Source organism: Lissotriton helveticus, chromosome 6 (genome assembly GCF_964261635.1).
Source record: "Lissotriton helveticus chromosome 6, aLisHel1.1, whole genome shotgun sequence".
Taxonomy (NCBI): Eukaryota; Metazoa; Chordata; class Amphibia; order Caudata; family Salamandridae; genus Lissotriton; species Lissotriton helveticus.
The window spans coordinates 355,163,493-355,184,062 of record NC_136067.1 but is presented as its reverse complement, the minus strand read 5'-3'; positions in this window follow the sequence as shown (position 1 = coordinate 355,184,062).

Sequence of the window (20,570 nt, the reverse complement as noted above, 5' to 3'; positions counted from 1 at the left end):
GTGGGTCCAGTGGGAGCCCACCCTGCCTTCATGGTCCTGCCCCGCGAGTCTCACGTAGAAGTCCCGGGTCCCAGGAGGGGGTGCGGGTAAAGTCAGGGGAGCCTCCCCAGAACAGCCTGGTGAGTCGGGGCTGCAGAGGGCACACGGGGGAACCGAGTGATGGCCCTAGGAGGAGCCCGGTGAGTGGGGTTCCGCAGGCACTATGAGTACCAGGGCAAAGTTTGTTTGGAGCCACGTCTGTTCCTAGGGCCCCAGTGGGGGTCCAGAGGGCATCAAGGTGCCCGGGCCAGTCGTGTTGATTCACAGCTGCACCGTCGTAGTGGGCAGCTGCAACGTTGGCCCATTTTTGTGATAAGAAGTCCCTGAGTGGGGCAGGGGAGACACCGTGGTGACTGGCCTATTTGCTTCTTCACAGCTGCACTACACCAGCGTGGGCAGCTGCAATGTTTTGCGCACATTTGCTTTAGAGAGTCCCAGTTGGGACCCATCCAGAAGGCACAGTGGATGCCAGTGCCTAATGTCCTTCACAGCAGCACAGCTATTAGCGGCAGCTGCAACGTTTAGGCCATCATTCTTTTGGGGGAATTGTGGATGAGACAGGACTGAGATGCACTCCTATGCCCCAGCGCAATTGCGCACTTGTGGATTCTGCTTCATTGGCAGCCACCCTGACATTTTGGACATTGGGCATTAGAGGCCTCTGAGAAGGCCAGTTGGCCAGGGGGACTGGGTTAGGTTAATAGGGCGCCAGGCCCTACTGTGATTTATGTGGTGCTAGGAAATGTGATTTACGCACTGTGTTTATGTTTGTGAGGTTATTGTCTAATGCATTTAGACTTATGAGGTTACTGCATACTGTGTTTATGCTTGTGAGGTTAGTGTCTAATGCGTTTAGACTTATGAGGTTACTGCATAATGCGTTTATGCTTAGGGGGTTGGCGCAGAATGTATTTCACGCCTAATGTGATTCTGCTTGCATAATATGATTTATGTTGCAGGAGTTGATGCCGAGTACAGTATTTTGCCAGTAGTTACTGGTTGTGTTCTACATTTACTATTTGTGCCTGTGATGGTTCTGACAGTGGCTCCATTGGCCCTGTCAGGTGTATATAATCCCCTGTAAATATTGCCTAGTGCCAGTTGGCATAGTGTATAGTGTGTGATTTTTATTCTAATGTGCATATGATAATACAAAGGCTATTTTTATTTATAACCTTGTGTGGAGTTCATTTTGTGGTGTGCCTAGTGAGTTGCTGCTGTGTGTGTGTGTGTATTGCGCAAACGCTTTACACATTGCCTCTGGGATAACCCTGACTGCTCGTGCCAAGCTACCAAGGGGGTGAGCAGGAGTTATCTTCAGCGTGTAACTTCCTTGCCCTAACTAGAGTGGTGGTTTCTGCCTGACTTTGGCACCAAGCCTTAGCCAACCAGAAATCCCATTTCTAAAAGGTTAATTCTAGTAAACAGAGAGTGTTTCCAGAGATTTTCTCTCACTAGACCTGATGAAGGCTATTTCAACTATCCCCAGCTAATTGAGAATGTCTGCAGACCCAATGTATTAATTCCATGAGACAATCTTCAATTATATTCTGTAGTAGAATGTTTATTGTCGCTTGTTCCCTTTGGATGCATACCCTAAGAACCATGTACTTATGTGGAATTTATGATTGTGTTTGTCTAAAGTCGTATAAAAGGACATGTGGATTTCTGTGTTCAGGAGATTCTATCCCCACCCTTTAGACGGAGAATATATTCCGGATTGTGCTTAGAACCGGACGAAGATCTCTCTACTTATAATTTGGATGCTTTGCTACTAAATGTACTTATTGCATGTTCTACATAATCTGCCCATTGGTTCATTAAATAAAGCTTTGAAATGCGAACCCTTGTCTGTCATTCTTATGAGAAAGTGTCAGCATCGGCTATTGCTAATAGACAAAGTGACGGATCTAGTATCAGGGAGCACTAAAGTCTGTATCGGGACTACTCCACTCCTGGTCCTAGCAATTGTTGTGCCGCATGAGTTGGATTTAGGATAAGTTTGAATGCCAACATACACCCTTTAAATAATTAAATAATATACATACCCAGTGTAAGGATCACAGGGGCATATTATCAAGAACCGGTGTTAAAATTATCGCCATTTTATGAGCAGGAAACTGCAGATAAAACGGCGATAATGGGCTTGATAATATGCTCTTGTTAATTCCCATAGAAGCCCATGTTCTGATGTTAACATGGGCTTCTATGGGAATTAACAAGGGCGTATTATCAAGCCCATTATCGCCGTTTTATCGGCAGTTTCATGCTGATAAAACGGCGATAATTTTAACACCGGTCCTTGATAATATGCCCCCAATTTGGATATTATTTTCATGACAGTAATCCATTTTCTCAACCCTTACATGAGCTTAGAGACTATTCTTTCCAGGATCATTCCTATACTTTGATGAACCCTATCATGTGGTTTGGCAATTTCTTCAATCAACACATCAGATCAAATCACCTGTGAGGGTCTCAGGGCGCTGGATGTGCTGCTAGCTTTGTGGTGATCCATTCATTTGAACAGCCAAGTCTTGAGTCCTTCTCTGAATTGCTGGAGAAATGGCAGTAATTTTGTTCCAAGCTTTCTGCCTCCAGGCCTGAGAAGGTGAGTCCTCTGCTGCTGCTTTGATAGATGCTATACGTTCTTTCTGGAAAGTAGGAGTTTTTGAAGCAAAGAGGTGAGATCAGATAACAATCATTCACAATCCCCCCTTTTGCTAGTTTTTACAACCATCAACCCAATTTCTTCATCACCTTCTCTGTTTCAAACATTCAGCCCGTTTCCCAGAGTAGATAACTAAAAGAAGAAAAGAACTGACCATGACTGACGAATGACAGTCCTTTCCAAATGTTATGCATATTGATATTCTTCCTGATGTGCCTTCAACACAGTGTTTCAATTAGCCTTATTCATTGATTGCATCCGTTACGAATACTTCATGCTCGCATTTCATTTGTGGCGTGATTCCAGTCAACAATTCTTTCAGTTTGAAAGTGTTTTGTACTGTATGAATTGCAGTTATTGCTAATGAAAGAATTATTGTGCTCATTTCTACTGTCCAAAAATGACTGGGGTCTCCAGTTCCAGTTGTTCAACCAAAATCGCTTATTTAAAAGAAGGGTCTTTCGTATGTGCCCTTGAACTCCTTAGGGGCGAGTACTGTCCCGTCCCCATGGGCTTTTGTTTTAAATGGTAGGATTAGCGCTAGGGATGTTTGCACCTACTGACTTACTGTTGGAAATGGGATCCCCGGCTGGCCAGGGCTTTCGCCAAAGTCAGTCAGAGACCACCACACCCAAGTCAGGGCAAGGGAGTTACACGCCAAGATAACCCCTACTCACCCTCTAGGTAACGTGGCGCGAGCAGCAAGGCTAAACTTGGAGGCGATGTAAGTTAAGTATTTGCGCACGCACCCCAGCAACAACTCCCAGGGCCCACCACAAAGGAAACTCCACACAAGGTTATATAAAAATAGCCTTTGTATTACACCAAAACACATTAGATAAAACACACACTTTACAATGTGCCAGAGGCACGGGCAGAATTTACAAGGGATTATTTACAAGCCAGGGCCACCTGGACCACTGTCAGGAATCGGAAGTAGCACTTTCAGAAATAGCACTTAGTACATAGAATATAGCACAAAATAGCACACAACCAGTAATCACTGGTAACCGGGACCTCACTAGCACCACCTGTACTAGGGAGAAAACAACCACCTATGTATTACAATACCTGTAGGGGTGTAAGAGGAGAACACATGATGCAATGCATAACATTCATTCAGAGGTGTAAAGGCACATGACGCATAAACAATACATTCAGAGGTGCATAGAAAGTACAATTGCGCCAAACTCACGTAAGTCACCACCTGTGACTGTCCCTAGGCCCTCTGGCCTTGTTGGGGCTAGGACGCCCTGTGTCCAATGTCCAGGAGCCTAAACGTAGCAGTTGCCCACAAAGTGCTGGGCAACTGGCGCAACAATGTTTGAGCCTGCCAGGGCTCAAGAACAACAGGGGGGCCAATGGGGGAGCCTCGCTGGGCTCTGAATAAACAAATGGCCCCTGAGCCTCTCTGGGCTCTTAAACAACAATGGGGGCTCAAGAGCCTCTCTGGGCTCTTCAAAACGACTTTGGCGCCTGGAGCCTCTCTCCGGGCCCTAAGAAATAAATGTGGCCCTCCAGAGCCTCACTGGGCTCTACACACGAAATGCTGCCTTGGTGGAGCCCCTCACGGGGGACTCAACTTTGCAAATGCCCCCTGAGCCTCTGGGGCTCGTGAAGCAGAAATGCCCAACTGGCCACTTCGTCAGAGTCCCGCTCGGGCACTCGGGTACAAACAATGCCCAGGGAGCCTTTCACTAGGCTCCACGCCGCGAGCACGGGAGCGCGCTACTGGGGAGGGGGGCGGACACTGTGTCCCGGTGCCCCTCTCTCCCTCTCTGTGGCCACACTCACCGGCTGTTGGCTCTCTCTGGACTCCTCGTGCTGCAGGGGCTCTGTGAGGCAGCCGGGACGTCCTCTTTGCTGCGGGCTCCTCCTACTGCCTCCTGGCGGCACTCTGGGGCTCTCCCTCGGTCGGAGCTTGGCTCTCCTTCTTGCCGGGCCGCGGGCGGGGCTCTCTCACCCTCGAGAGCCTCGCCGAGGACAAGACGCTGGCAGTCTCCTTCTGGCTCTCCCCGGGGCTCTCCCTTCACATGGGAGCCCCGGCAGTCAGCTTCCGGCTTCCTCCTCTGGTGCAGGAGCGCGGGGTGGGCTCCCGTCAGCTTCCTGTTGTCCCGCTCGTCCCGCCCCCGGCCTGCCTGACTTCCGGCCGGGCGGCGGCGGCGATATGGACGCAGCAAAATGCGGCAAGGAGCGGGGCAATGCCAGGTGGGCACCGGCTTTTACCAACACAGCGCTCTCAGCGCTAGGAGGACAGGAAAAGCGCTCCAGGCGCTATGGGGCTAAGGTAAAGCGCTCTCAGCGCTAGAAATCAGAGACAGCGCACCCAGCGCCATAAGGAAATCAATAAAGCACTTCCAAGCTCTCCAGCCAAAATAAAGCGCTGTTAGTCGCTGGAAGGAAAACGAAGCGCTCCCAGGCGCTAGGAACCTCAGAAAGCGCTCCCCAGCGCTAGCAATAGATAAAGGTCCACAAATAGTCCTTCAGCAAGGCAGGGGGGGCAAGGCTGGGCCCAGAGCCAGCACACTGGGTCTCCAGGCAGGGAGACACCCCAAGTGGCGGTCCTCTGGCCCAGCAGCAGCAACAGCCCCCTCAGGATCCTGGAAGAGAACAACTTCAGTGGGGACACAGCCCCATTTTTATACAGTGCATTCCTTTGTTCAAGGGTGCAGAGTGGGGGCGGAACCAGTCACAGCTGGTTCTTGAGTACTCTGTTTACCTCAACCACCCTCTCTATTCACTGGCAGGGCTTGGGTCATTAGACACACCACAGGGGGGCGGAGCCAGCATTGTGTGGGGAAAACCCAGCCCATCCAGGACACAGGTACACTCCTCCCACACATCACTCATGCTAAACTCCCACTCACCACCGGGCAGACCCACCCAGACTTCCTGGAGCCTGGCATGCCAGCCAGCTCCAGCCAATCACAAGCCAGCACCCTCACAGCACACGTACAGCCATGTCTAGAAGTAGCACTTCCCTTCTAGACACATACATGCTGCATACACCATCTCGCAGCATTCACTCTCACGAGTTCACACATACCAGACTCAAGCCTGTACACCCCACGCATCAGGAACTACCAGGGACACATACATTCCCCATGCATTCCTATGGGCGGGCAGGCCTAGCTCAGCACATGCACTCAGAGTGCGCACGCACTTTCCACTGGGACACAGTGAAAGTGCGCAGAATCCCAAAAATCACCATTGCCAGGTCACCATTTCAAGCAAAAAGTTTAGGGGTGAACCTGCCCTAAGGGCCAAAGTCCAACATAACCCCCTTCCAGCCAAAACGCAGGGGAGAACAATCACCACCGTGATGGACTTCCCTGCTTGGGGCGATAGAACACGGACGCGGGCCCGCAACTGCAGGGACACCCTCCTGTTCTACGCCACGGTGAACCCATGGGATTCCATCTCAAACCACTGTCTGGACCAACTGGGCTACCCCACTGGTACTCCCAAGCTGTCCGCGGCCAGGACCAGGCCCTGGGCCACCCAGGTGCCACTGGTCCATGCCAATTCGCAGAGCGGGGGTAGTAACCCCTGGCACATAGGAGCCATTTTCCACTCTTCCTGTCTGCAAGACAGGACTAGACTGCCACTGGTTCTCCAGCCTAGGGTCTACGACCTCAGGCGGACCAGGAGTCTCAGGGAAGGCTCTCCACCCCTTACCTCTTCTTCTAGGGTTCCTCCTCCGGCGAGGGGTACACCTAGAACGCCATTCCAACCCAGGGCTTATCCACTCAGGTTGCACCGGGGTCAGAGGTGGGCTCTCCCACCCTCTGCACCCCCTTCCAGAGGTCTGCCCTCTCCCACCTGGAGAAGTTCCTCTGGAAGAAGAACCGGTCAGGACACTGGTTACAGTCGTCCTACCCTTCAGGTCAGGCTGACCCTGAACCTGGCCTCCCAACCTCCGGTCTAAAACCTTTGGTGGAACAATTGCCTGGCACTCCAGGACTTCTGGGGACTCACACACAATCCCCCTGAGGCTGACACATGGCCCATGTGTCGTGTGACTGTCTGTCTGGCGCAGATCTCCCGCTCCCTGTCCACCTGACAGTGCGCGAAGATCCCCCAGACCAGAAGTGGTGTCACCATGGTCACTACACGGGAACCTAGCCCAACTGGGTAGTCCCTGACCCACTGGTCCAGCCACTGGGGAACTCCCCCAATCACTCCTCACTCTGGGCTCCTGTACCCTCCCTACCGGAGCGGTACTGCCAGCATCTAGAACCACAGGAGCTCTGTTTACAGACACTCCAGGTCCTCTACTCACTAGGAGATCTTCCTCAAGTGGACTAACAGGACAGCCTAGGTCCCCAACCTGGTGTTCCCTCAAGAAACCATCCAAGTCCTGAGGCAGGGCTTCGGGCGTCTGGGGAACCTCGGTCTCCCCCTCACTCCTGCTCCACTGAGCCAGGCAGTGAGCCCCTACACCCTCCTCGCTATCCTGGGACCTAGCTGGGCTACACTGAGCCTCCTCCACCACGCTGGGCTGGAGGATACCTGAACCACTACTTTTGGAGTCACTCACTAGGGACTCTAGAGAACCTCTGGCCTTCTCCCAGCGGTCTGCTTCCCTTGCCAGTAACTCTGGATCAGTAAATCCAATTTGCAACAGGTGTTGGCGCAACTCTGGCGAACAACCACCGAGCACCTGCTCTTTGACAATAAGATCAAACAAGACTTCAAAATCAGAGTCAGTGTGAACCTCTACCCAAGCCCACAGTGTATCACAACATTCATCCTCAAAATCTACCCAAGACTGGTGAGACAGTTTCCTACTGTCCCTGAACTTCACCCTTAACTCTTCCTCTGGGAAAACAGGTACCAGACTGGGGGAACTGGGACTGGGATTTCCTACACTGAAATCTAAATAGCTGCCACCACTGGACTCAACCCTCCCTGGGGGATCCAGAAACTCAACACTGCGCGCAGGGGATAGTCTACCCTCCAGAGCTACTTTGCCTCTGGTGGCGGCCCTCTCAGCCTCCTCTATCCTGTCCTGCGCTAAGACCCTCTCGGTCTCCAGCTGTTGCTTCTTAACCTCCAGCTGTTGCTTTCTAATGCCCAGCTGTGCCATAGCCTGGGCATGCTCCAACCTGAGCCTCTCTAAAGCCAGCTGGTGCTCCCTTTCTCTCCTCCTATCTTCCAGCTCCTCTGGGGACAGGGAAAGGGATGAGGCGCTGCCTCCTACGCTGGACCCAGCAAGGGACTCCCTACCTATGGGGTCCTCACTATCTGCTGGCGTCCCTGTGCTATCATCTTCTTCCTCCTCCTCAGACTCTTCAGGGCTCCCCTCTGACCCACCACCCTCATGGTGTGAGACCCGGGCCCTCTCCTCACTGTGCTCACGCTCCCAGTCCTCCTTCTGCCATTGGATCAGGTTACCCCTAAGTTGGGACTGGGTGTCTGACTCATTCACTGCAATGTCTCTCTCTTCGCAAAACTCTCTCAGTTCATGCAAAAACAGACCCCAGACATTAAAAGCAGACTCCATCTTGGCAGGATGATCACAGACACGTGCAACACAGGGGACTGAACAATCTGAAGTAAGAGTACATAATTCCAAAACTTCAACAATCTCCTTATCAAAGAGAACTCATACTCATGCGTCCAGGAAAACACACCATTCATCCACACACACCCTCCCCTCGGATCGGTAAGGCAGTTTCTACCACCCCTGACTTCTCAACCTGACCAAAAGCGACACAGGTACCAAACTCTGGAAGCAGGGCGGGGGACAAATATACTGAACACAATCAAATGACACTCTTCAGGAGAAGAAACAATGGAATTTCAAAAACAATCCCCTAAAATGTGGTCATCTAAAATGCAGAGTTTTGTGGTATGGCCAGTTACTACTAAGGTACAAGGCAAACACAAATCCTTATCCTCACCGCTTGCCGCCAATGTTGGAAATGGGATCCCCGGCTGGCCAGGGCTTTCGCCAAAGTCAGTCAGAGACCACCACACCCAAGTCAGGGCAAGGGAGTTACACGCCAAGATAACCCCTACTCACCCTCTAGGTAACGTGGCGCGAGCAGCAAGGCTAAACTTGGAGGCGATGTAAGTTAAGTATTTGCGCACGCACCCCAGCAACAACTCCCAGGGCCCACCACAAAGGAAACTCCACACAAGGTTATATAAAAATAGCCTTTGTATTACACCAAAACACATTAGATAAAACACACACTTTACAATGTGCCAGAGGCACGGGCAGAATTTACAAGGGATTATTTACAAGACAGGGCCACCTGGACCACTGTCAGGAATCAGAAGTAGCACTTTCAGAAATAGCACTTAGTACATAGAATATAGCACAAAATAGCACACACCCAGTAATCACTGGTAACCGGGACCTCACTAGCACCACCTGTACTAGGGAGAAAACAACCACCTATGTATTACAATACCTGTAGGGGTGTAAGAGGAGAACACATGATGCAATGCATAACATTCATTCAGAGGTGTAAAGGCACATGACGCATAAACAATACATTCAGAGGTGCATAGAAAGTACAATTGCGCCAAACTCACGTAAGTCACCACCTGTGACTGTCCCTAGGCCCTCTGGCCTTGTTGGGGCTAGGACGCCCTGTGTCCAATGTCCAGGAGCCTAAACGTAGCAGTTGCCCACAAAGTGCTGGGCAACTGGCGCAACAATGTTTGAGCCTGCCAGGGCTCAAGAACAACAGGGGGGCCAATGGGGGAGCCTCGCTGGGCTCTGAATAAACAAATGGCCCCTGAGCCTCTCTGGGCTCTAAAACAACAATGGGGGCTCAAGAGCCTCTCTGGGCTCTTCAAAACGACTTTGGCGCCTGGAGCCTCTCTCCGGGCCCTAAGAAATAAATGTGGCCCTCCAGAGCCTCACTGGGCTCTACACACGAAATGCTGCCTTGGTGGAGCCCCTCACGGGGGACTCAACTTTGCAAATGCCCCCTGAGCCTCTGGGGCTCGTGAAGCAGAAATGCCCAACTGGCCACTTCGTCAGAGTCCCGCTCGGGCACTCGGGTACAAACAATGCCCAGGGAGCCTTTCACTAGGCTCCACACCGCGAGCACGGGAGCGCGCTACTGGGGAGGGGGGCGGACACTGTGTCCCGGTGCCCCTCTCTCCCTCTCTGTGGCCACACTCACCGGCTGTTGGCTCTCTCTGGACTCCTCGTGCTGCAGGGGCTCTGTGAGGCAGCCGGGACGTCCTCTTTGCTGCGGGCTCCTCCTACTGCCTCCTGGCGGCACTCTGGGGCTCTCCCTCGGTCGGAGCTTGGCTCTCCTTCATGCCGGGCCGCGGGCGGGGCTCTCTCACCCTCGAGAGCCTCGCCGAGGACAAGACGCTGGCAGTCTCCTTCTGGCTCTCCCCGGGGCTCTCCCTTCACATGGCAGCCCCGGTAGTCAGCTTCCGGCTTCCTCCTCTGGTGCAGGAGCGCGGGGTGGGCTCCCGTCAGCTTCCTGTTGTCCCGCTCGTCCCGCCCCCGGCCTGCCTGACTTCCGGCCGGGCGGCGGCGGCGATATGGACGCAGCAAAATGCGGCAAGGAGCGGGGCAATGCCGGGTGGGCACCGGCTTTTACCAACACAGCGCTCTCAGCGCTAGGAGGACAGGAAAAGCGCTCCAGGCGCTATGGGGCTAAGGTAAAGCGCTCTCAGCGCTAGAAATCAGAGACAGCGCACCCAGCGCCATAAGGAAATCAATAAAGCACTTCCAAGCTCTCCAGCCAAAATAAAGCGCTGTTAGGCGCTAGAAGGAAAACGAAGCGCTCCCAGGCGCTAGGAACCTCAGAAAGCGCTCCCCAGCGCTAGCAATAGATAAAGGTCCACAAATAGTCCTTCAGCAAGGCAGGGGGGGCAAGGCTGGGCCCAGAGCCAGCACACTGGGTCTCCAGGCAGGGAGACACCCCAAGTGGCGGTCCTCTGGCCCAGCAGCAGCAACAGCCCCCTCAGGATCCTGGAAGAGAACAACTTTAGTGGGGACACAGCCCCATTTTTATACAGTGCATTCCTTTGTTCAAGGGTGCAGAGTGGGGGCGGAACCAGTCGCAGCTGTTTCTTGAGTACTCTGTTTACCTCAACCACCCTCTCTATTCACTGGCAGGGCTTGGGTCATTAGACACACCACAGGGGGGCGGAGCCAGCATTGTGTGGGGAAAACCCAGCCCATCCAGGACACAGGTACACTCCTCCCACACATCACTCATGCTAAACTCCCACTCACCACCGGGCAGACCCACCCAGACTTCCTGGAGCCTGGCATGCCAGCCAGCTCCAGCCAATCACACGCCAGCACCCTCACAGCACACGTACAGCCATGTCTAGAAGTAGCACTTCCCTTCTAGACACATACATGCTGCATACACCATCTCGCAGCATTCACTCTCACGAGTTCACACATACCAGACTCAAGCCTGTACACCCCACGCATCAGGAACTACCAGGGACACATATTTTCCCCATGCATTCCTATGGGCGGGCAGGCCTAGCTCAGCACATGCACTCAGAGTGCGCACGCACTTTCCACTGGGACACAGTGAAAGTGCGCAGAATCCCAAAAATCACCATTGCCAGGTCACCATTTCAAGCAAAAAGTTTAGGGGTGAACCTGCCCTAAGGGCCAAAGTCCAACACTTACATTATAATGTTTTATATATATCAGGCAAGAAACATAGGGCCAGATGTAGGTAATTTTAAATTACCACCTCTTAAATACCGATTCATACCGAATCGGTATTTAAGAGGTGGTAAAATAGAGGGGGGGAGATGTAGGTATTTCAGGTTCGGTAAATACCGAATCGTTAAGATTCGGTATTTACCGAATCTGTAAATACCGAATCGGTATTGACCATTGATTCCTATGGGCCTTGAAGCCCATAGGAATCAATGGGCAATACCGATTCTGTAAGAATCGGTAAATACCGAATTTTGCAAGGGTGCAGGGGGTGTCACTTTGACACCCTCTGGCACCCCAAAAATAGGCATGTGCGCCATGTGGCACACAGACATGCCCTAAGGGCATGTCTGTCTGTCACATGGCTAGGTGTGCATGCACACATGTGCATGCACACCTGAATTCGGTATTTTAACACCCAATTGGATTGGGTGTTAAAATACCGAATCTGAAAGGCCTGCGGCACTCAAAGATGTGCTACCTACATATGCTTTTACAGACTCGGTATTTTTACCGAGTCTGTATTTACTGATTCGGTAATTTTACCAAATCTGTAAATACAGATTCGGTAAAATACCGATTCTGTAAAGCATGCTCCTACATCTCAAAATCCAATTACCGGTCGGTAACGGCCGAATTCGGCCGTTACCGACCGGTAATTGGCCAACTACATCTGGCCCATAGGGTCATATTAGCAAGGGCCATATCGCTGCCAAAGCGGCAATATTTTTATCGCCCTATCAGCAAGCTGTCGCTAACAGCAGTTAGCGACAGCTTTTAGGCGATAGCGACCGGCTTGGGGCCCGCTTTTCATGTCAGCGATATTTATCGCTAATGACATGAAAAGTGGGCATACCCAAACTGTTAGCGACTGAAAGCAATCGCTAACACAGCTATCGCCAATTAGCAAGGCAAAGCGATAAAAAAAAGGTGCGATTATCACTATAATCTAACGCCTGCTAAAAACATGACTTACCTGTTTATCCAATGGGAGGTGGATTGTCAGGTTAAGTTCCCATTGGCGTTAATACGTGAATATCGCTGGATTTCCATCGATATTCAGGCATTTCGCCGCTATCGCTGGATATTTTAGCACAATGGAGAAAAACGTTGCTAATAGCATGTTTTCTCCGCTAACATATCCAGCGATAAAAAAAAATGCGCTAAGCGCATTTTGCGATAAATATCGCTATTCCTTGCTTATATGCCCCATATCCATTTACAAAAGACAATGGGGCATATTATCAAGATCCGGTGTTAAAATTATCGCCGCTTTGGCAGCAGAAAACTGCTGACAAAGCGGCGATAATATGCACAGAGAATTCCAATAGAAGCCCATGTTCACACCAGAACATCTGCTTCTATTGGAATTCTCAAGGGCATCTTATCAAGTCCATTATCGCCGCTTTAGCAGCAGTTTCTGCAGCCAAAGCGGCAATAATTTTAACACCGGATCTTGATAATATGCCACAGAATTATTAAAGTAATAAATTAATGTAGCAGAGTTGCAAGGTGTATTCTATTATTCTCAGTTCATTGTTCACTTCTGTTTTATTGCATGATATAGATTAGACATTATACTTAAAAAAGTAGAAAAGTAGGTTCAAGCATACCTAGCCATAATCTGACCATTGCTCAGAAATGCTGTATATCATAGTTAGAATGGAAGAAAGGTCACAACAGAGTTTCAAAAGTAGAAACAGTAAGAAAAGTCAATGAGATATTAAGTGTTGTGAATAAGATGCGAGTTAGTAGAAATATTTAGATTGAGCCTACTTTTTTCGAGATTTACAGTAGGTTGGAACTGGGCTGAAGGAGGATGATCAGGGGTTTGTCCCTTAGCAGGGAGATTGTGGACAATAGTTTACTTTGAAGAGTATACCAAATGTGTTGGCCCAAGAATTGAAAGGACCCCTCACAGAGAGGAGTGTGAAGGACCAAAAGGCTTTTATTGGTTGAGCGCAGTGTTCTGGCGACATGTAGAGGAAAAGAATATGTACGAGGTGAATTGACTTTCCGAGAATGAGTTTGAAGAACAAAGTGTGGAGTTTTTATATAGACTTTAGAGTGGCAGCAAGTCAATAAACCTGATGTATTTGATGAGAAGTTTATTCGTTTTTTGGGGAGCTGAAGAGAACATAAAAACATGCCTGGGTAGCCCTGTGTTTTATGCTTGGACACCTGCTAGCAGAATATTAAAGTAATTTAAAATTATGGGGGATTTAATGAGAGTTTTCATAGTATGAAAGTTGTGGTGAGGTCAGATTTTCTTGAATTGCCTTACTTCTAAAGCATTCAAGTCCTTAGATTCTGTAGTCAGAGATAATGTGTCCCAGAGGTAGGTTTCCAAACATAATTTCAAAATTAACTCAAAAAAGAAACAACAGACTCGAAATGTGAGTTCTTGATTGGAATTTAGATGAACCAGGAAGGTGTATTATGAAATTCAAAAGAGTACAAAACAGAAATAGTAAAGTGCAGATGAAGTAAACCTCATTGAAATACACAGAATCATTGCCACAAAGGACCTCTGTAATAAGAACTGTTAGACCTTACAGCTTTGGAGTGGGTTTCCCCTGTATTTCTTTGCCTTTGCCTCCTGTGTTTTACTGTGTGTTGGACTTCGTTTTTGCTGGTCTAGACACTTTGCCACTGCTGTTCATGGCCAAAGTGCAAGTGATCCCGCTGTAAATTTTTGTCATGGATTAGTGTGTCCACAATTGGCTTATTTGATTTACTGCTAAGTCCCTAGTACAGTGCACCATGTGTGCACAGAGCCTGTAAACCAAATACTGCTAGTGGGCTTGCAGCACAGAGTGTGCCACCCACACAAACAGCCTTGCAAAAGGGTCTCAGGCCTGCCAGTGCAGTGCCTGTGTGCAGTCTCGTACTGCCATGTTGACCTGGAAAGTGCCCCACTTGCCAGGCCCTAACCTTCCCTTTTCTTACATGTGAGTCACACCTATGGTAGATCCAAGGTACCCCTGTGGGCAGGGTGCAGTGTATGTGAAAGGTAGGACATCCCCTGATGTGTGTGGCATGTCCTGATAGTAAAATACTGCCAAGTTTGTTTTCCTCTATTGAAAGGCTATCTGTCCCATAGGATAAAATGGAGAGTTTACTTATAACATCTTATAAGTATAACTGCCCATGGGAACACACTAGGAACATGGAGTTTAGTAAGCCTGAACTCAGAATCTAAAGATGCATCTTTTAGTAAGGATGATTTTTACATTCTGGGCTTGAAAATACCACTTTTAGAAAGTAGGATTTCTTCTTGCTTAGTCATCCAGTATAACTTTGCTAGGTTTGTTGATTGACTGACTGGTTTTAGAGTGAAAGGGGCTGGGGATATTCATTCGATTCAGACAGCCACTTGGGGGGGGGGGTGAGGTATGTCCTGCCTTTCCAGGGTAAGTCAGGGTTGGGCTGAATAGACCTGGGCTGCATTTAGAGTAGGGGGAGATTTCTTTCACACCGGAATGGGCCTGGTATGCCATGGACAATGCTGTCTCCACCTCCTCCTAGGAAGCTGGGCCAGAGAGGACAAAACTGGATTTGCTGAGAACAAAGGATTTTGGACTATAAAAAGTGGGGCCCAGACTTTAGATCACTTTTGGGAAAAGAGGAATCGGCTGTGAGAAGAGCTGGAAGAAGCTGGAAGAGAAGTACTGCCCCTGGCCTACAGTAGTTGATTCTGCCAAGGAGATGAACTATGTGTGTATCCTGCTTGACCAACTATCTCCAAGGACTTGAGGTAGAGCTTGCCCCCTGTTCAAGAAGTCTCAGGAACAGCAAAGACTTCCCCATCCTTCTGGGATTGTCTCTGGAACTAAGTGCGAATATCTCCAAAAGCTAACACCTGCCCTGAGCAGTTCTTAGCCATGTTATCCAATGGGAGGTGGATAACATGGCTACGAGCATTAGCTCAGTAATGCATGAATATCGCTGACTTTTCAGCGATATTCATGCAGTGCGGCCGATTTTTATCGCATTTGCGATAAACCTTGGTAATACCAAGGTTTATTTGCGATAAAAATCGCCACAGCTCAGCGGTAAATTTTTGTCTCTAACCGAGCAATAGCGATAACAATCGCGATTGCTTGGTAATATGCCCCTCGGTTTTTCCTGGTCTTAATTTTGCAGCTGCTTCCTATTTACGCTGCCATTGTAAATAGGAGGCATCGTCAAAATCAATGGGTGTTCCGATGGAACGCCCACCGCAACACCCATTGCCCTCCACTTTCACGCTATTCCTGCATGAAAGGGTGCCTTATTTACAAGGCAGCTTTAAGCCACGTTAAGTGGCTAAATTTTGCCTTGTAAATAAGGGAAGGCCCCTATCGCCATCTCAATGTCACTGAAAGTGACTTTGTGATGGCGATAGGGGCTTGTAAATATGCCCATTAGTGTCTAGATGACCAAGGCTTGAGAACAGTAGAGATTTCGCCAACTAACAGCATTACAATGATAGAAGCCCAGTAGAGAAAGAGTGAAAGGTCTGGCCACATAGATAAGATCATACAATTTTACCCATATTGGTTTAGTTATTGGTTAATTTTGTTTATTTACAACCAGCAATGCACATTCACAATGAAATCTCTTGCAGCTCAGAAGGCTAGATGGTGAATAGTAATGTATTAGGGAATCTTTTGAACTTAATGCAGACAGAGGTAGCATACCCCAGCTGTTACTGATTTTCTAGCACATCCCTGCTACATAGAAATCCTCACTGCAGCTAGACAAATGCCCACACTTGAGCTTCACATCTACACACGTTCTGCCTCCGGGCAGTTCCTGTGGAGAAGATTTGTTCCAACTCGAAACCTTCCTAGATTAGAACAACTGCCTCTATTCTATGCTGTTGGCCTTCAGGTCAGTATTCAGGAAGCAGTGAAGTGGTCTTGGCTGGCTTTTGGAAGCAAGCCTTTAAATGGGAAAGAGAATGCCATGTGGGATGTTTGGTCTTACTGCACCTCTTTGCAGTGTTTGACACTGTAGACTAAAAAGCCTCTTGGATCCTCTGTCCACTGTAATAAGACCCACTGTTAGAACCGGCTATTTCTGGTAGGCTAAGGCTGACGCCAAAGCCAGGCAGAAACCACCATTCTAGTCAGGGCAAGGAAGTCACACGCCAAGATAACCCCTGCTCACCCTCTAGGTAGCTTGGCACGAGCAGTCTAGGCTAAACTCGGAGGCAATGTGTTAAGCATTTGCGCCAGCGCACAGCAGCAACAACATACTAGGCACACCACAAAAGAGACTCCACACAAGGTTATATTAAAATAACTTTTGTATTGTCAAAACATATCAGATAGAAATCACACATGTACATTGTGCCAACTGGCACGGCAATATTCACAAGGGATTATATACACAGGACAGGGCCACCTGGGCCACTGTCATAATCAGCACTTTTAGAAATAGAAATAGTACTTATAGAACTTAGAATAAAAGTATATAAAATCACTGTAACACAAAGTAACAGTTATAGATCACATCCAGTAACTACTGGGAACAGGTAAGTACCTCCTACGCAACCCTAACCACCTTAGAAGAATGTCACGCAGGGGACTAGGACCACCTGTACTAAAAAGAACAACCACCTAAGTATCACACAGCATTTAGGGGTCTAAGAAAGAACACATTACCCATGATGCATAAATATACATTCAGAGGAGTAGTAAAGAGAAACACCTAATGTATAAACCTACACATTCAGCGGTGTTAAGAATAAAGCACATGAGGCAATACAAATACATTCAGAGGTACCAGAATACTACAGTAGCGCAAAAGTCACATGATGTCTAAAAACATTCAGAGGTGCAGGAATAAAACATACAATTGCGCACAGCCTTACATAAGCCACCACCTGTGGCAGTCCCTAGGCCAACTGGCCTTGTTGGGGCTAGAACGCCCTGAGTCTCAATGTCAGGGGCCTAAACGATGCAGGTGCCCACTACTTGCTGGGCACCTGGGAACACTCACAAGGGCCTAAACGCTGCAGCTGGCACTAAGTGCTGCGCAGCTGTGACTGGCCGGGCACCTCTGTGCCATCTCTACCCCTCTCAGGGACTCACTCTCCATCTTGCGCCTAAACGGTGCAGCTGCCCACTAATTGCTGGGCAGCTGGAGAATCATCAAAACTGCGCCAGGGCCCTCACTGGCCCTCAGGCGCCAACTGCGCCACGCTGGAGCCCCACAGGTTCTACAAACATCTAGGTCCACGTTGGAGCCACACAGGCTCTGGCATTACTCGTGCCCAACGTTGGAGCCACACAGGCTCTGGGCATCACATGCCCCACATGTAGCCACACAGGCTCTGCACCCACGGTGGGGCGACCCACTGCCATTCGGGGCCGCCCTTTCTCAGTGCCTTGTAGCGGCACCAACATACAGCCGTGCGGGCCCTCAGGAGCCCCTCGCGGGCTCTGCAACCACGGTGGGGCGACCCACTGCCATTCGGGGCCGCCCTTCACTCAGTGCCTCGACCGGCACCACACGGAGCTTCCCCCCCCGCAGCCCTTCACTCACCAGGGCTTCTGTGCGGCGGGGGCGGGCTTCGGCGGCATCTGCGGAGCTCCTGCTCCTCGCAGTCTCTCCTCGCTTTGCCCGGTCCCCCGTCTCGGGACCGGGACTCAGGGTGGAGCCAGCAAGGCTCCCGGCAGCAGTCCCTTCTCGCGGGGGTGAAGGCGGGGCTCTCCCGATCACATGGGAGCCTCGCTACTCCCGCGCCGGACTTCTCCCTCTCTGCAGGGCTCCCTCGGCACACGGGAGCCCTGCCAACCGGCCGCCTCTTCTCCTCTGGGCTCCCTCAGCCAAGAGGAGCCCCGCAAACGGCCGCCATCTCCCGCGCCTTCTCCTTTCTTCCCCGAACTGCCGGGGCGGGCACTTCCGGCCGGCCGCGCTGAGATTGGCCGGCCGGCCAACTGCTTCCGGGTCGCTGCGGGCAGCGCAGCGGCCCTTCTCCTTAGGCAGGCAGGCGGGGGCTGATTTCTCTTACGGCTAATAATTAAAGGGGGGAAACAAAGCGCGCCAAAGCGCTTCGAACACAGCTCGAGCGCTCCCCGGCGCCGACGGAGATTTAAAGTGCCCCATGCGCTAAAGAGCAAAACCACGCGCCCAAAAGTACAAATAAAGCGCTATCAGTGCTCAGGATCCAAATACAGCGCTAGAACCAACATAAAGCGCTCTTTAGCGCTAGAGCACCATCCACAGCGCTCCCAGCGCTAGAACAGCAGGCAGAGCGCTTCCAGGCTCTCAGGGGGAAGCACAGCGCCTCCAGGCGCTAGAAATACCACTCCAGCGCTCTTCACAGGAAAATGCAGCCTCTCCATGCTGCAACGGTCCCAGAGCTTCCCAGGGGGGGCAAAGCCAAGTCCCCCCATCAGCCCAGGCAGGGCAGAGGGGTCCCCCAGGAGTCCAGGAATCCAGGCATCCAGGGGCCGGGCAGCGCCCACCCCTGGTAGATTCAAGTCAGCCTCAAGAGCAAGAACAAGAACAATTGGGAAGGGGACACAACCCCTTCTTATACACAGAAAAGGCTTTGAAGTCTTTTGAAGTCTTTGTGTAAGCGGGCCCTGATCCCTGTGTGTTTCTGGTTTCCCTCTCCTGTCAGCCTCAGGTCAGAGGTGACAGTGGGCCATCAGGAGGGAGAGCCAGCATGGTGGGCAGGCAGACACAGCCCGGCACCATCTCCTCCCACTTCCCTGATAGCAGATGGGGCCTTTCATCCTTGGGATGGCTCCGACCCCCTCCGGGGGCCCTGCAGCCCCTGTCCCACTCAAACCAGACAGTAAATCCACAAGCAGGCCCAGGCACTCCTGGGCCAGGCTCATCACCCAATCACGTGCCAGCAGACTCACCACACAAATATGCCAACTTCTAAAAGTGGCGCTTCTGGACTAGACACAGCCATGCCGCATATACCATTATGCAGCACTCATTCTCACGAGTTCACACATATCAAACTCGACCCTGCACTCCCCACGCATCAGGAATCTACCATGGGCATACATATTCCCCATTCATTCCTATGGGAGGGCAGGTCACTCACCACACATACACAGAGAGCACACGCACTTTACACTGTACCACAGTGAAAAAGTGCGCAGAGGCCTAAAATCACCAACCCAGGTTCCAGAAACAGGCTAGGAAAAAGCAAAAAAAATCTCAGGGTGAACCTGCCCAAAGGACCGGGTCCAACACCCACGGTTTCTAATTTTGAAACTTAAGTTATTCTTTCTGATTAAGGTCATCAATGGAGTCCTGTCTTTGACACCTTCACTATCGTGCGGGGGGAGGCATAGCGCTCACTTTAATATGTGGTGTTACCACAGGGCATATTTGCAACAGGCAGCGATAATTATCGCTGACCTTGTATACCGCATAATTTTCTATCGCTGGAATATTTCGCCAGGCTAGCGTTGTATTAACAGCGTTTAGCACCATGGCGATGAATATTCCAGCAATATCGCCCTTTTCCATGGAAGATCGCTGGTGTTTCAGTGATGTTCCATGTAAAACGGCAATATGCTTGATAATACGGCCCTGTGGTCGTATCACATGAATCCACCTCCCATGTTAGGTATGCCTTAGTGAGGAATTTAACAGACGTTATATTCCTGCGTTAAGGCATACTTAGCGCAATTAAAATAATCGCTTCCCCGCGTTGTAAATATCGCGAAGCTGCCTTCGCGATATTTACCCATGTTGTTTCCACAGACACGCCTACTTTGCATCTCATTAGTGATGTGAAGTTAGGTGTGCTGGAAACAGGAGCAAAATCAGCAAAACACGCAATAGCATGTCTTTGCTTATAAGGTGATAAAATTATCGCAGTTTTTCGGCCGAAAACAGCCGCAACAGCGGCGATAATTTTACATCACCGCCTTGTTAATATGCCCCTTAATGTCTATCGTGATAAAGTGGATAATTAGTTAATGTGCCTGGTAGTCCTCCAAAAGTAATATTGGCAATGTTCCTTACTAGACACATTAGATCTCAATAATTTAAACCTGATCTCAGACTTTGGTAGCTGTAGCATAGAGCAGGCAGGCTTAACTTAGGATAAATGTGTAAAGCATTTATCAGTACCAAAACCTGTTAAAAAGTGGGAACCACAACAAAATTAAAATCCCATTTTAATTTATGAAAATAGAGAATATTTTGATGAATATATATACCCAACAT